At 45.7% G+C, this 15,476-nt stretch overlaps 1 long non-coding RNA gene across 1 annotated transcript; it reads right to left on the bottom strand.

Annotated features, from left to right (window-relative positions):
* Positions 1 to 2,019: 2,019 nt before the first annotated feature.
* Positions 2,020 to 12,896, bottom strand: LOC136451958 (uncharacterized). Its single transcript, XR_010758690.1, has 5 exons — positions 11,947 to 12,896; positions 11,545 to 11,592; positions 11,207 to 11,259; positions 3,229 to 3,345; positions 2,020 to 2,226 (listed from the first exon to the last, which is right to left on the bottom strand). It is a non-coding gene; the product is annotated as an uncharacterized lncRNA (long non-coding RNA).
* Between the last annotated feature and the right edge of the window lie 2,580 nt (positions 12,897 to 15,476).

A 15,476-nucleotide genomic window follows, 5' to 3' on the forward strand; every position in this document is an offset into this window, starting at 1 on the left:
AGCACATCAAGAGGGGGGTGGCCCCTCTGGCATGGGACTTATCTGCCAAGATTGAGGATGATATCATCCCCCCAAAAATTAGTTAGTTAGGCCAAATAGTGATCTTGTAATAAATGGATAGATTTTTATTTCTGCTATGGTTGAACAATCTTTTGGTTCTTCGTCCTTTTTTTTATAAAAAAGGTTAATGTGTTCTGACCCTTTCCGTGGTTAAGGCTGTAAAGCTTGGGATGCAGGTGAAACAACTCTGATCACGCTGGTGAACAAAAATGCCATAGCCGCTGGGGTGTAGGTTTCTTACAGCCTGACCAGTTTTACTCAGGGTTTGTTTCCACAACCCTTACTTTGAGATCTTAATGTAAGGGGGTCGGGCGTAGAGAATGTCTCTAAGTAGACATACTCTTATCATCCCCCGAGTGATGCCCAACCCCCTACCGTTGCCAGGGTCGGGTGTCACTAAATATAGAGGGAATGATAGCAAAACTGATAAGAGAAAGCATTTTTGTATTTCAGAAATATCATTCTTAAGTATATGCATAGGCTAGGGGTAAAAGCAATGTAGTTGCTCGATGTTTCATGCGTTGATGAAGACCTTGCCGTCAATGGTCTTGAGCTTGTAGGTGCCTAGTCGGAGCACCTCCACGACGACGTACGGTCCCTCCCATGGTGGAGAGAGCTTGTGACAGTTTTTGTTGCTCTAGACGAGGCAGAGTACCAGGTCCTCGATGTTGAAGGCCTGACCCCACACCTGATGGCTATGATACCAGCGCAACGCCTATTGGTACTTGGCCGAGCAGAGGAGGGCAACATCATGCTCCTCATCGAGCTGATCCATGGCATCCTCAAGGGATGCCCTGGCTCCCTGCTCGTTGTACGCCCTAACCCTCGACGCCCCATAGTCAAGGTCGATCGAGAGGATAGCCTCAGAACCATAGACTATGAAGAAGGGTGTGTAGCCGGTGCCCTAGCTGGGGGTCATCCTCAAGCTCCAAAGCACTGTTAGAAGCTCCGCGGCCCATCGCCCGCCAAACTTGTTCAACCGGTTGAAAATCCTACTCTTGAGACCTTGTAGGACCATGCCGTTAGCGTGCTCGACCTGCCCATTCATGTGGGGGTGCGTCATGGCAGCCTAATCAATGCAGATTTGGTATTCATCATAGAATTGGAGGAACTTCTTCCCAATGAATTGTGTGTCGTTGTCCATGATAATGGAGTTCGGGACTCCAAAGCGATGGATGATGTTGAGGAAGAATAACACGATCTGCTCGGACTTGATCATGGAGATTGGCTGAGCCTCTATCCACTTTGTAAACTTGTCTATGGCGACAAGCAAGTGCGTGTAGCCCTCGGGCATTCTTTTGAGAGGTTTGGCCATATCGAGCCCCAGACCGCGAACGGCCACGAGATGGGGATCATTTGGTGTGCTTGGTCTGGCAGGTGGCTTTGCCGGGTGTAGTATTGACACCCTTCGTAGGTGCGCACAATCTGTTCAGCATCAGCCACCACGGTTGGTCAGTAGAAGCCCTGTCAAAATGCATTTCTGACCATTGTTCTCGGTGTGGCATGATGTCCGTAGACCCCACCGTGAATGTCCTTTAGTAATTGCCTTCCTTGTTTGATGGGAATGCAACATTGTAGGATCCTAGTGTGGCTTCGCTTATAGAGCTCCTCCTCGACAATGATAAAAGACTTGGCTCGGTGTGTGATCTGTTGGGCCTCTGTCTTGTCCGTTGGGAGCACTTTGCAGAGAAGCCAATCGAGGTATAGGGTCCTCCAGTCAGCTAGAGGGTCGGGTGTGGTAGAACCTCCTAAATTATAGGGCCCACATGCACCTGTCACTGTCTAATGACCTTTGACAACTATGCATATGTTCCCGATAACTTAAGAAGACTGTCGAGTGTCCCCAGGGAACCCCAAATCATCCACGATTTTTGAGTAGGATCCCATTACAGAGTCATTGCAGTATTACAACATTTATTCAAATATCTACATCAGAGTAAAATAGCGGAAGTCTTATAATAACTTAATTTACAAAACAGTTATTTCAAACCTTATAAACTAAGTACGATGATTATTACAAACCATAGTAGTGGAGTGGCATAAGTAACATAAAATATAACACACAAAGGAAATACCCTGCCCAAGGGTCACACATTTACTTATCATCATCGACTTGAACAACAGTCATGCAGCACGGTCCAAAGCAGACCTGCTCATGAGGCTCACCTGCAACAAGGGTTAGCGAACCTTGAGTACAAAAGTACTCAACAAGACTTAACCGAAATATAAACGGAGTATACTTAAGAATGCTGGCTCGGGGATTCAAGGTAGGGCTTTAGCAAGACTTAAAGTTCTTTTGCGTAAAAGCTCTTTAAAAAGATTCATTCAACATTTAATTCTTCATAAAGACCATATATGAATCTGCCATGATCCGTAATGAGATCATGAACTTCATATCAAAACTCTTTCTCAAATCTTCCTCAAGTTTTATTTATTAACTATGATGATGAACAATGAGTTGAGTCTCCATAACCGAGGAGCAACGTCGATTCGAACCGATTATAACCCAGCTAGGGATTCCCAACCACACGACATATGTAGGTCCCCAACCTACATATACCAACCCACCCTCAGATCCTCTAAAACAAGAATGGGTCCGCACCACCTGAGAATACAGTACTCCACCAATCTAGCCCATTGCCACGTGGGTACACGCTATTCTTGCCATCTCTCCACTCCCAGTGCGCGAGTAGCCATTCTCGTAATAGAATAGCCAAGTTAAGGCTTATTAGAGTATGTGATCGGTACTACAAAGTCTCACCTCATGCAATTCAACAATGGACGTGTCTTAATCGACTCAGGCAGAAACAACCCGCTCACAAGACCTCCATGCCTTGTGGCTCTCATACACCAAGTCCGCCTGATCTAGATTTATTACTCCACATGCTCATATCTCATGATAACATAAAATAACCAGTCGTATCCAAGAAACCATTTATATCTCGCAGGTGACCGGTGATCACCCGACTTATACCGTTCTAAGCATGGCTAAGCATAAGTAAACATTCTCGAAGTGAAACGGGTATCACGGTTGATATTGAAAAACAAGGTTGGTAATACACCAATTAGGTTTTCACTCAACTCCTAACCACTTAATGTAGTATTGAAAAGCACAAGCGATAAAAACTTGTAAAATACAAGGTAGGTTTAAATGCATCTGGGGCTTACCTTGGTTGACGGAAAAGTCACGTTCCGAAGACGTTCCACAATTATCAAACCCGACCTCAACAGACGGATTAACTTCCTCCTCAACCTGACTAACTACCACATGCTCACTTTCATTCACTACACGTAGTAACAATGCCATGTTTAATATGATGCGAGATATAAAACATGATGCTTGACAATGAATGCAATAATTAATAACTCGAATATAACTTTCCTTCGCGGTACAGTTACAAACCAACAACTACTAAACATTTCCAAAAACTCAAACACTTACTTTAAGTATCAAGAATTATTTTATACTAATAACCCAAGGTCATCACTCAATCCAAAATTCAAACAAAACCTAAGCCATTAAGGTTTACTATTTGCTTTTATGAATTAATTATTTAATTCCAAATTATGAAATAAATCAACTTTCTCCAAATGAGTTCAAAATTTTTGTGAAGGCTTATCACATGATAACTAAGTGGTAAAATAATTTTCATAATTTTTGGATAAATAATAAAGCCTAGAAAAAATCATGGAAACTCATTTATTAATTAATTGAGCAATTTTTATCACATTGAAAAAGTACTGAAAATCAACAATTCATATTTTTCCTAAAAAGTTTATATCACAGAGTGGTCACACAAAAATTGTCATAATTTTTGGAGCTCTAATTAGTTCTACACAAAAATAACAAAAACTTACACTATTCATCCATTTCTGAAAAATAGAAAATTCATTTTCAAAACCCACGGCTACTGACATCTTGACCCCACCTGTCGACACTGTTCCCCGCGCTGACTACGGCGACGACGCTCGCTGACTAGCAATTTCTCGCCGCCGGTGAGATCAACAGCGCAAGGGTACCAACGTGTTCACGACGACAAGGCACACCTAGAGGTAGCACTAATTGCACTGATTGCTGCACAATCCGAGCTCGACGCCGGCCATGACGAACATGGCGGTGCGGCTGCGCTACGCCGGCGAAACAGAACCGGTAGCGGTTAAATAAATGGCCCAAGAAGACTCAAGAGCTCACCCCGAACACGCTGGAGTTGATGGCCGAGCCGGAGGATCAACGGGGAAGTGGGTCGATGAGCACAGCGGCCACGACAGAGCAAGCGGTCGTCGATGGCGGTGTTCCAGCGACTGTAAAGGATAAACAGAGCAATCAAGCGGTCATAGAGCATCATGGCAACCCGATGAAGCTAGAACCAGGCTTCGCAAGAGCAGAGGCTCACAACAGAGCTACGACCACGGTGAAGCGCACGCGACGGCGATGCTGCCAGCCGCGAGGAAGAAAGGCAACGAACGGTGGTCCCGACGAAATCAGGCACCTAGGCTCGGTTGGGTGGGTTCGCAAGGAGTAGGCGGAACTGAGGCTCTCTTTGCTAAGACGGTAAAGGTGCTTCGGCGACGGCGTAAGCTCGACGGAGCAGCGGTGGTGGCGACGGGAAAAACAGAGGAAATGAAAAAGAGGAGAACGGCGACTTCATCGGCTTAAAACGCAACCAGGAAGGACGAAGAAGCCACGCAGGAGCCTTCTCCTTGCCAGCGCGAAGCCGAACATGGCCACGGCGGCGACTGGAACGCGATAGAAGCTCGCCGTCGGTGAGGTGGCGTCCACGGTCACTGTTCACCATATTTATAGAATTACCCTTCGCCAAATTTCTCAAATTACTCCCAAAATTGCATGGTAACTCAAAAATCTCCAAAAATAAAAGTTGTTCCAAATTCAAAGTTCTACAACTTTTCTTTTATAACCATACCCAAATTCGGTCTACATTTTGAAATACAAGTTTGAATTCAAAAGGGGTCACTTTGAGAATTTACGCCTTTTCAAATTACTTCAAATTTTATAAAACAACTTTGAAAACTCCAAAACCAACTTTGTACACCTTGGCAAGCTCTACATTTTTGCTTTTAAGCTCAACCCCAAAATGTGCTTAGATTTTGAATTAGGTTTTTAGGGTAGAATTTAAATACTAAAAATCAGGGTTTTTGGAAATTCAATTCAATACAAAGATTTTGAACTTGATTCAAACCATACAAGTCAACACATACAACATAAAGGTAAACTTGTTTTAGTGTATGCATAACAAAGTTTTCACTAAGACCAAATGATTAGCAATGCATATGATGACATGACCTGTTTTAGTATTTAAAACACCCGAGGTGTTACATCGGGCTCTGCCACTGGATCTTTGTCAAGCTCCATGACTTTGGGGTCAGAGAGAGCGGGTGGTTGTTCAGCCCCCGAGCCTAGGGCAAGTAGCTTGTCCTCGATCTGTCCCCATTCCACGTAGCGGACCGAAGGCTTGTGCTGACCGCTAGCGAAGACGCCCGTTGACACTGGCTCTTGGCTGGACACCATCTTCGCCAGCGTGTCGACCGCTTCATTGAGCCACCTAAGATGTAATTGAGTTTGAGGCTATCGAACTTGTCCTCTAGCTAGCGGACTTCTTAGCAGCAAGCAACCATCTTGGTGTCATGGTAGCTTGACTCCTTCATGATTTGACCAATGACCAGCTATGAGTTGCCTCAGACGTCAAGCCGTCAGATGCCCAAGTCAATGGCAATGCGTAGACCATTGGTAAGCACCTCATATTCGGCCACATTGTTGGAGGTGGGGAAATGGAGGCAGACCGTGTACTTCATGCGTATCCTAAGGGGTGAAACAAATACCATCCCCACGTCGATGCCTCTCTTCATCAGCGACCTATCGAAGTACATCATCCAGTACTCTTGGTCGATGGCTGCTGATGGCATCTGGACCTCGGTCCCTTACGCAATGAAATTGGCCAGTGCTTAGGACTTGATGGCCATCCGAGGGGCATACGAAATGCCTTGACCCATCAGCTTGAGTGCCCACTTGGTGATTCTCCCTATGGCATCCTAGTTTTGGACGGCCTCGCCGAGAGGGAAGGACATCACGACCGTCACCGGGTGTGACTTGAAGTAGTGATGCAACTTCCTCTTGGCAATCAGGACAGCATACAAGAGCTTCTAGATTTGTGGGTAGCGAGTCTTGGAGTTAGACAGGACCTCGCTAATGAAGTATACGGGGCATTGCACTTTGAGGGCATGTCCCTCTTTCTCCCGCTCTACCACTAGGGCGGCGCTAACCACTTGTGTGGTGTCCACGATGTAGAGTAGGAGTGGCTCTCCATCGATCAGGGGGACCAGGATTGGGGCTTTCGTCAAGACTTTGTTGACTGCCTCTTGAGCCTTGGGAGTCCATGCAAACTGATCGGTCTTCTTTAGAAGTCAGTATAGCGGGAGGCCTCGTTCATCAAGGCATGAGATGAAATAGCTAAGCGTGGCAAGGCACCCCATGACTCGCTACACCACCTTTAGATTCTGGATTGGGCCCATCCTTGTGATGGCTATGATCTTCTCTGGGTTGGCTTTGATGCTATGCTCGGAGATGATGAACCTAAGCAACATGCCCCTCGAGACCCTGAAGACGTATTTTTTAGGGTTGAGTTTGATGCCGTTTGCTCATAGTTTTGCGAAGGTCTGCTCTAGGTCATCTATAAGCTGGTCGGTTCATTTGGACTTGACCATGATGTCATCTACATAGGCCTCAATGGTTCACCTAATGAGGTCTCCGAAACACTTGAGCATACATCACTGGTATGTAGCTCCCACATTTTTTAGACCAAAAGGCATCGTGACATAGCAGAACGACCCAAACAGGGTGATGAAAGAAGTCGTGAGCTGGTCAAACTCTTTTATGGCAATCTGATGGTACCCATAGTACGCATCAAGGAAGCAGAGGGTTTCGCACCCCAAGGTCGAGTTGACTATTTGATCTATACGTGGCAAAGGAAACAGATCCTTTGGACACACCTTATTGAGACTCATGTAGTCATCACACATTCTCCATTTTCCATTCTTTTTCGTACAAGGACGAGATTGGCTAACCACTTGGGATGATACACTTCCTTGATGAATCCGGCTGCCGAAAGCTTTGTGATCTCTTCACCGATGGCCCTGCGCTTCTCCTCGTTGGAGCGGCATAGGCGCTGCTTCACCGGCTTGGAGCCCGGCCTAATTTTCATGGTGTGCTCGGCAACTTCCCTTGGGATGCCTAGCATGTCCAAGGGTTTCCACATGAAGATATCTCTATTGGTGCAGAGGAAGTCGATAAACGCGCTTTCCTATTTGGAGGAAAGCATGGTGCCAATACACACCACTCAACCCTTGGAGCTACTAGGGAGTACGGGGACCTCCTTGATGCCCTTTGTGGGCTCAAAAGATCTGGCCGACCACTTGGAGTCGGGTGCCTCCTTGGCAGTCCCTTCCTTGATGACCGCGAGCTCCATAGAGCACTCAACCTCACACTCGTAAGCGTGCTGGAAGGAGGTGCCAACGGTGATGACCCCATATGGGCCCAACATCTTGAGCTTTAGGTAGATGCAGTTCGGGACAACCATGAACTTCACGTAGCATGGTCATCCCAGGATGGCATGGTAGGTCCCATGGAATCCAACCACCTCGAAGGTGAGGGTCTCCGTCCTGTAGTTGGTCAGATCCACAAAGGTGACGGGTAGATCGATCTGCCCGAGTGGTATAGCTTGCTTCCCTAGCACAATGCCATGGAAAGGCGCCCCTGTCGGTCAGACGTGCGACCGGTCGATGCCCATGGCATCAAGTGTCTCAGCGTACATGATGTTGAGGCTACTACCTCCATCCATCAGCATATTGATGAGGCGCTTCATGCTGATGATTGGGTCAACCATGAGTGGATACCTCCCTAGCTGCTGGATGCTATCTGGGTGGTTGGATCAATCGAAGGTGATGGTAGACTCCGACCACCGGAGGAAAGACGGTGTGGCTGGCTCGGCCATGTAGACCTCGTAGCGTGCGATATTTTGGCGGTGCTTAGAGTCATAGGCCGTTGTCCCACCGAAGACCATGAGGCAGCCGTCTAGGGTCAGAAAGCCGTCATTCTTCCCCTTGGCATCGTCCGCCGCTGGCTCAGGCTTCTTTCTCTAGTTCCCCTTATCTGAGCCGCTGGACAGGAACACAGTCCTTGTACAAATGCTTGACGGAGAAGGCATGGTTTAGGCACGGCCCCTCGAGCAGCTTCTCAAAGTGGTCGGGAGCATTCTTGGTGGGCGCCAACCACCTTTTCGCTCGGTAGCGGCCACGAACGAGCCCCATGCTGCTGCTTGTTCTTCTTCTTGTTCAGACGGTTAGAGGGGCCCTCTCTAGCATCCTCGTCCCGCCTCGCTTTGCCTTTGGAGCGATAAAAAATTGCTCTGACTGCCTCCTCGCCTGAGGCATGGCTGGTCACGATGTTAAGGAGCTCCTTGGTGGTTTGAGGTCCCTTACATCTTAGCTTGTGGACTAGGGACTCGTAGGTGGTCTAGGATAGGAAGGCTCCGATGATGTCAGCGTCGGCAACATCATGCAACTCATTGTATTGCCTGGAGAAGCATCGGATGTACTCATAGAGAGTCTCTCCGGACTTCTATCAGCAATTTTTTAGATCCCAAGGGTTACTAGGCCACGTTTAGGTGCCCTAGAAGTTTCCCACAAAGATCTCCTTCAAGTCTGCCCAACTTTGAATCTGGTTGGGTGGAAGGTGCTCCAGCCATGTTCGTGCTGAATCGGCTAGGAATAAGGGGAGGCTACGAATAATGAAGTAATCACTATCAAGCCTTTGTGCCTCATAGACCCCTTTGTTATACTTGTTAAGCATGGTGCGCTTACGCTTATTGTATATTCAATGAAAATCCTAGATGGGTTTAGGAGTACTACTTGTTCACCAGATGAAGTCCCTGTGGCAGCATGAGCTAGTTTATCGCTTTCATTTTATATTGCTGTTGAGCAAGACTATGTGACAATAATGTAATGAATTATCGATGTAATAAAGTGCTTTACTTTGATATTATGCAATTTGGGATTATATGTGTGTTTGCATATATGAGTACTTGGTTTTGTTATTTGAAACTAGGTGCGACACTCAACCCTCAAATGGTTGGACACACCATTATATATAGAGGAGGGAGGCCAAAAGACCCGTTAGGGGCATTCAGCCCGCAACTCAGCATGGCTAGCGCCCACCGCCAGCCTCTCAACGGCTACCGACAACTTACATTCGTCGACTGCGAACTCTCTAACGATTTATCTGATGCACCTTGTCCGATGGACTCCAGAAAGATTCCAGAGAGGTCCAAAACACATCGGACAAGTCTGAGAAAGCGCATAGGACAAATGATCATTGTCCTATGCACAATGACAACACAGTCTATGCCTGGCGGTCCAACCACGGGCTGGGGCAGTCCAACAGTGAGCCTCGATCAGTCAGCATAGGTCAATGCCTCCCAACCGCTAGCCCTGGCAGTCCAACCGTCAGGCAGGGTCAGCACAGGACAATAGGTGAACAATTCTAGCTTTTTGTCCGATGCCACTGCACTCCCTTGTCCGATGTGAACAGTGTTATGTCCGATGGTTAGTGTCCGATGACACTAAAAACAACCCATCAGACTTTCGTAAAGGCTTTTTGCTTGCAAAAATATTTCTATTTTGTGAGGCAAGTGATGTGTTTGGACTCTAGGAGAAACACAAGGAGACAATGTCAGAGGACTATAGGCGCAATAATCAATCCAACTTGTAGTGGAGCAAATGGTCCTTGTAACGCATAAGGACATAAAGTGTATCCACTTCTTAATATCGACGAAACATATAGCGCCTCTAGCGATATTGCCAGGGAGATTTTTGAGGAACTAGCACCGGTGATGTGGCCCTATCGAACACCCTTAATGAGGAGCATTGACCAGCCTATTATGAGATTGTCTGTTGTTGATACCGAACATGGGGTTTTGTTCTTTATGGATGGACCTGGTCGAACTGGGAAGACAAATCTGTACAAGGCCCAACTCGCTACTATACACAGTCAGAGCAAGATTGTTGTGGCAATATAGTTACATTTGATGTTGCAACCTCAATAATACCTAGTGGGAGAACCACCCACTCGCACTTCAAGATTGCCCTCACCATCATCGATGGGGCCTTTTGCAACTTCGTGAAATAGAGTGATACTACCAAGCTGCTTTCAATGGCATCTCTCATTATTTTGGATGAGGTTATCCTGAAAAAGAGGCAAGCTGTTGAGGCTCTAGATAACAAGCTCCATGATATAATGGACCGACTTAAGCTGTCATTCAGTGGGAAGACTATGGTGTTCGATGGAGATTCAGGCAGGTTCTTCCTATTGTTCGAAGAGGATCGAGGGCTTCGATAGTCGTACAATTAGGATTCCATGCGAGATCTCAAATTAGTGCGTAGCATGAAGACAAAGAGTGACCTATGGTTTGTAGAATACCCATTGCACATCGGTGGAGGCTCTAAGGAGGCCAATGGTGATGGTGAAATCCGTCTTCCTCGTGACATATGCATAACCACACTAGGGAAGAGAGTGCTCTTGATACGCTAATTGGTTGCATACTCCCTAGGCTCAATGCAAATATGTCAAGCAAAAACTACATCACCTCATGACCGATATTATCTACGCATGAGACGACTATGTTGATATGATTAATATGAAGATGATAGGTCGTTTCCAAAGGGACGATATGGTGTACTATAGTCTCGACTATGTAATGGACAATCTGCTTAACTACTACCCTTAGAAATTCCTTAACACGTTGACACCCAACGATCTACTGCCACATGTGTTAAAGCTGAAGATCAGCTTTTGCTTAGGAACATTAACCGTGCCATTAGACTTTCCCCATTCAGTTCAGCTTCGTCATGACCGTCAACAAGGCATAGGGGCAGACTATTCCTAATGTTGGAGTGTACTTGCCAAAAGAAGTGCTCATGCACGGTCAATTATACATAGCACTATCTAGAGCCACAACAAGATCGCACATCATGATATTAGTCATGGCGGCGGTTGAGAAAGATGTGAAAAAGGGAAGAAACATATCTTCACAGTAATTGATATATACACGAAGAATATCGGCTATAAAGAGGTTACTTGACTCGTAGTGGTGAGCTATCCCTGAGTACCCGACATGGTGAGATGCAAGCCTGAAATGATCCAAGACATTGGTAAAAGTATAATAAAACTATAAAACACCAAAAAGCCTCCTACATCTAACTGCATGGTCAAACTGCAGATTATCTGATAGCCAAACAGTTGTAAAAATCAATCCATGTAACACGGTTCTCTTCAATGGCATTTGGGTCCTTAAATTTCTTAATCATTTTTAAAGTCTTTGCATATACAAGGAAATGAGGTGGAATTAATTTTGTCAAACAAAAACATCTTCTAATCAATGCATTTGAATATGAACACTGAAGTAGTGAACATACTTGTTTTCAGCAGGGAAGTCTTCGCGAAATAAAAAAATTGTATCTTTTCTGCATTGCCAACGAAATCAATAAGGGTCAAGAATTCATCACGCTTATTAGTTGCTGCCTTAGGTTGCCCAATTTTGCTCAACACGTAGGCAACCATCGCAAAGCAAGTTCCTACGTGCTCCGTTGGAGATTCTCATATATTAGTTCTAACAAGAACTGGCTTGCAGAATCAGTAAGAACTGAAATTCATGGTCAACATCTAGTTCCGATAACAGTCTGAACGCAGTGTAAGCGAAGATTAGGGGTAAATGAAATTCTTGAGCTAGGCATTCAGGCTGCAACTGCTATTTCTAAACACAACGCCTAGGACCCTGAGGATGGATGGATGGATGGATGGATGTATATGCGGCTTACCTTGGTCTGAGCACGGCGGATTCAGTCGGCGGCGGCGAGCTTTAGTTTTGCCGAAGGCGTGGGGTGACCCCGAGGTGAAGGTCGCCTATAGATCATAGGAGAACGTCAGCGTCGTGCACACCACCGGATCCACGGCGATCTCGAGGCTCGTGTGGCCGCCGGCCCCTGGGGGGCGGCTTCCGTTACTGGCGGATGGATGGATCGGCAGGGAGACTAAGACCGAGACCGAGAGAGGAGCAGGTCTGCAGGTGCCAATGGATGGATTGCGAGTTTGCAACGCAGGAAGGATGAGAAGGGAGGAAGGGGCGAATTTCGTGATTGAATGATGGATGTTTCCATTTTTTAGGTGCGTGATCTGCGTTGGTTTCTTTGCGTGATTTTGCGCGGATTTAAACCGGAGCGGGTCTTGAGGAGGGGAACGAGATCTTCGGCTCGCTACTCTGCCTCAGCCCAATAGGTGCGACGCGGCCCAATCCAACCCAAGCGACGAGAAACAAAGAACGAGGAGGCTCTCTCGCTCTCAACAGTCGCGGTTCGCCGGTTCCTTCGCCGCCGTCGGCGCCTCGGCGGCTCGTCGAATCTCCGCTCGCCGCTGGTACTTCGCCGTCTCCCTCGGCACCGGAGCGAGCGAGCAGATGCCCTAGCAAGCGCTCTCTGCCTCCGTCCTCCTCATCCCCGCGTCTTCCCCAGCGCGGTATTGCTACTGCCCCATCGTCAAGGATCGAGCTCTACGCCGAGCGGCCGAGGACAGCGGCTTCATGGCTTTCGGCAGACCAGAGTGGGAGGGGAACCCTTTCCCGCCAAGCCCACTACACCACAGGACGATGGCCACCGCACACAACCATGTAGAGGAGGGAAGAGGGGCTGCGTGAGAAGCCTAGCTTCAGAGTAAATTGATGTGTGGATTGAGATTGTGGCTCCATTGAGTATAACAATTGAATATCTATCAATTTCTGAGTTTGATTGTTGCGTCAATTCAAGAAACAAGACTTCAGTGTTTATGATTATTGTGTCAATCTGTGAGCTCTCAATGGCAAAAGAGATACTTCAAATACATACTAACAGATTGTCAGTTTGACATGTGCAGATGGGGAGACATTTCCCTGTCCCTTGCGAGCTCTCAATTTGAGTCATATATGATCGTGTCAATTTGTGAGCTCTCAATGGCATTCACACATACTTGCAAAAGACTAAACATCAAGAGTGCTCTCAATTTGAACCATATGTTTTATATACACAACTGAACATTCAGGTGGCAAAAGACTTCCAACAGGCAAAAGGCACTCAAATAGCACATCAGAGAATGCTCTGCATACAAAGCCCTCCATTCTCCCAGGATGCTCCTTTGCTTGCAAAATGGCAGAAGTGCTCTAAAAGGTCATCCAGTCTCTAAAACTTCTCTAGGTCACAAGCTATAAAATCCATTTTTATAGACGGCTGGTTTCAGAATCAGCTCAAAATGGATTTGTAGAGGTGGATCATTTCCGAAACCATTTTTAGATACGGATTTTGATTGAGCCACCTCAAAAAAAAGGCCTCCGTTGCTAAAAATAGTTTTTGTAGAAGTGTTCTCTAACCATATCTTCACCATAAACGAGCGCTGATTATAGATCTCTTGTGGTGGGTGCTCATGTCTGTTTACCGTGTTTTGCAGAGAGAGAACATAAGTTACTAATCTCATGCATATCACTAAAAGATCCGTTGTTTTTTGATATTCCAAATGAGATAGTGATGCTTATTATCGATAAGGACATGCAGGAACAACAATTATCTGATGTCGATCGAGGTGTACAATATTGCAAAGTTTCACAATGATAAAAACAATGTGGTTTATTTGCGTCGTGCGTTAACATGAAACAAATTTATCAAAAGCAACTAGTTCTTGCGGAGATTCCAAAAACCATCATGGTAGAATCGTGACTAAAAAGATAGTTATTCCCACACAATGTCGTGCAGGACAATGCCGTATTTGTCTGGGAACAACACGGTTCAGAGCCCAAACCAAATTGTTGAAATATTTTCACCATGATGACAAGGAATCAGCGGCGGTGGACCTTTCAGCCAGTACAGGACGAAGGCGAAGCTGTCAGCGTATCGAGGCCCAAATCCCAGCGCCTGAAAGCACAGGATGACCCCAAAGGAGGCTTTGGAACCGCTTGCCTCCTATTTAGACAATGATCATTTGATTCCTCCACCTCTCTCTTTCTCTCGCCCTTTTCTTTTTCAGTATGGCCATCAGCGTGTGACAAGGACTCCTGACTGGAACCTTCTCAAAGTACCTTTGCAGATGCTGGCGAGTGTTTTTTTTTTTTTTTTTGCTTGTGTATATTTCCATTTTAATTGGTTCTTTTCTTAGGCCGTTTCAGGCTGTTGGTGAAACTGCTGGTTTTATGCCTTTGTCTTTTGTAACTAACTTACCACCAGGTGCTATATATCACTACTAGAATAAGCTTCCTTGCCTCTGAGGGAAGGACATATAAATGTGTACTTCAACAGTTCTATCTTTTTTCACACTTCAGGAGATATGCAGTGGCAGTGGCATTTCCTCTTCATTCTTTGATAGCTAATAAGAGTTATAAATGGTGCACAATATGTTTTATCCACATGGAATGTGTATGGTATGGTATGCTTGGTTTAGAAACTTATCAATGTGGGTGAAGAGTGATACATCAAACAAAGAACATCATTAGCATTAACAGAATATTAAGAATAATCTTTCAGAAAATAAAATTGGAAAGAAAAAAATACCAAGGAGAGCTTCTTCCGGAAGATTTTCTTTCTTCTCCTAAAAGCATATGAGTTTCTTCTTAAAAAGAAAGAAAAGTGTGCCTTTCCTTTTAAAACCAATTCAAGATAAATTCATTTTGACGCACACGTGTTTTCTCACGGAAGGATAATATTTACTTCAAGTTCAATAATTTTTACTATTTTACAATTCATTATGTAGGTGCAGTGTCATACTGAGCACTGTCTTACAAATGTATCCTATGATGTTAAGGCCATGTTTGGTACATATAATATGGAAAGCGCTTTCCAGATAAGCTGCATAAATAGAGTAAAAGCGGTGGTCAAAACAAGCTGGTCTGATCCAATTTCTACTTTTTAGTACAAATGAGAGCAGCGAGAATAAGCACGGATGAAATGAGTTGAAAAACGCGTACCGCTTGGCTAATGGTTTCAGCATATTTTGACCATAAGCATCTTATAAGCTGTACCAAACAGGCCCTAATTACTACGAGATTACAATGAGCCCATCTTACAAACAAAGACTGAGAGGTAGCATTTGGTTCCGAAAATGAGATGGGGTGGTCCTCTTTTCGGTGTAGTTTGGTTGAGAATTAAGAGGGATAGAGATATCCGTACAAGGAATATCTACGTGATATTCGAGGCAGCCCCTTCCCTAGAAAATCAGCGGACACACTCGTCCCACTTCGACGTCATGAAGGGTGCGTCCGCTAAGCATGGGGGCACAAGAGAGGAGATGGTTAGGGAGGGAGCACAGATGGTAGAGCGTAGCAGCTTGCACATCT

This window comes from Miscanthus floridulus, chromosome 5 (assembly GCF_019320115.1).
Source record: "Miscanthus floridulus cultivar M001 chromosome 5, ASM1932011v1, whole genome shotgun sequence".
NCBI lineage: Eukaryota > Viridiplantae > Streptophyta > Magnoliopsida > Poales > Poaceae > Miscanthus > Miscanthus floridulus.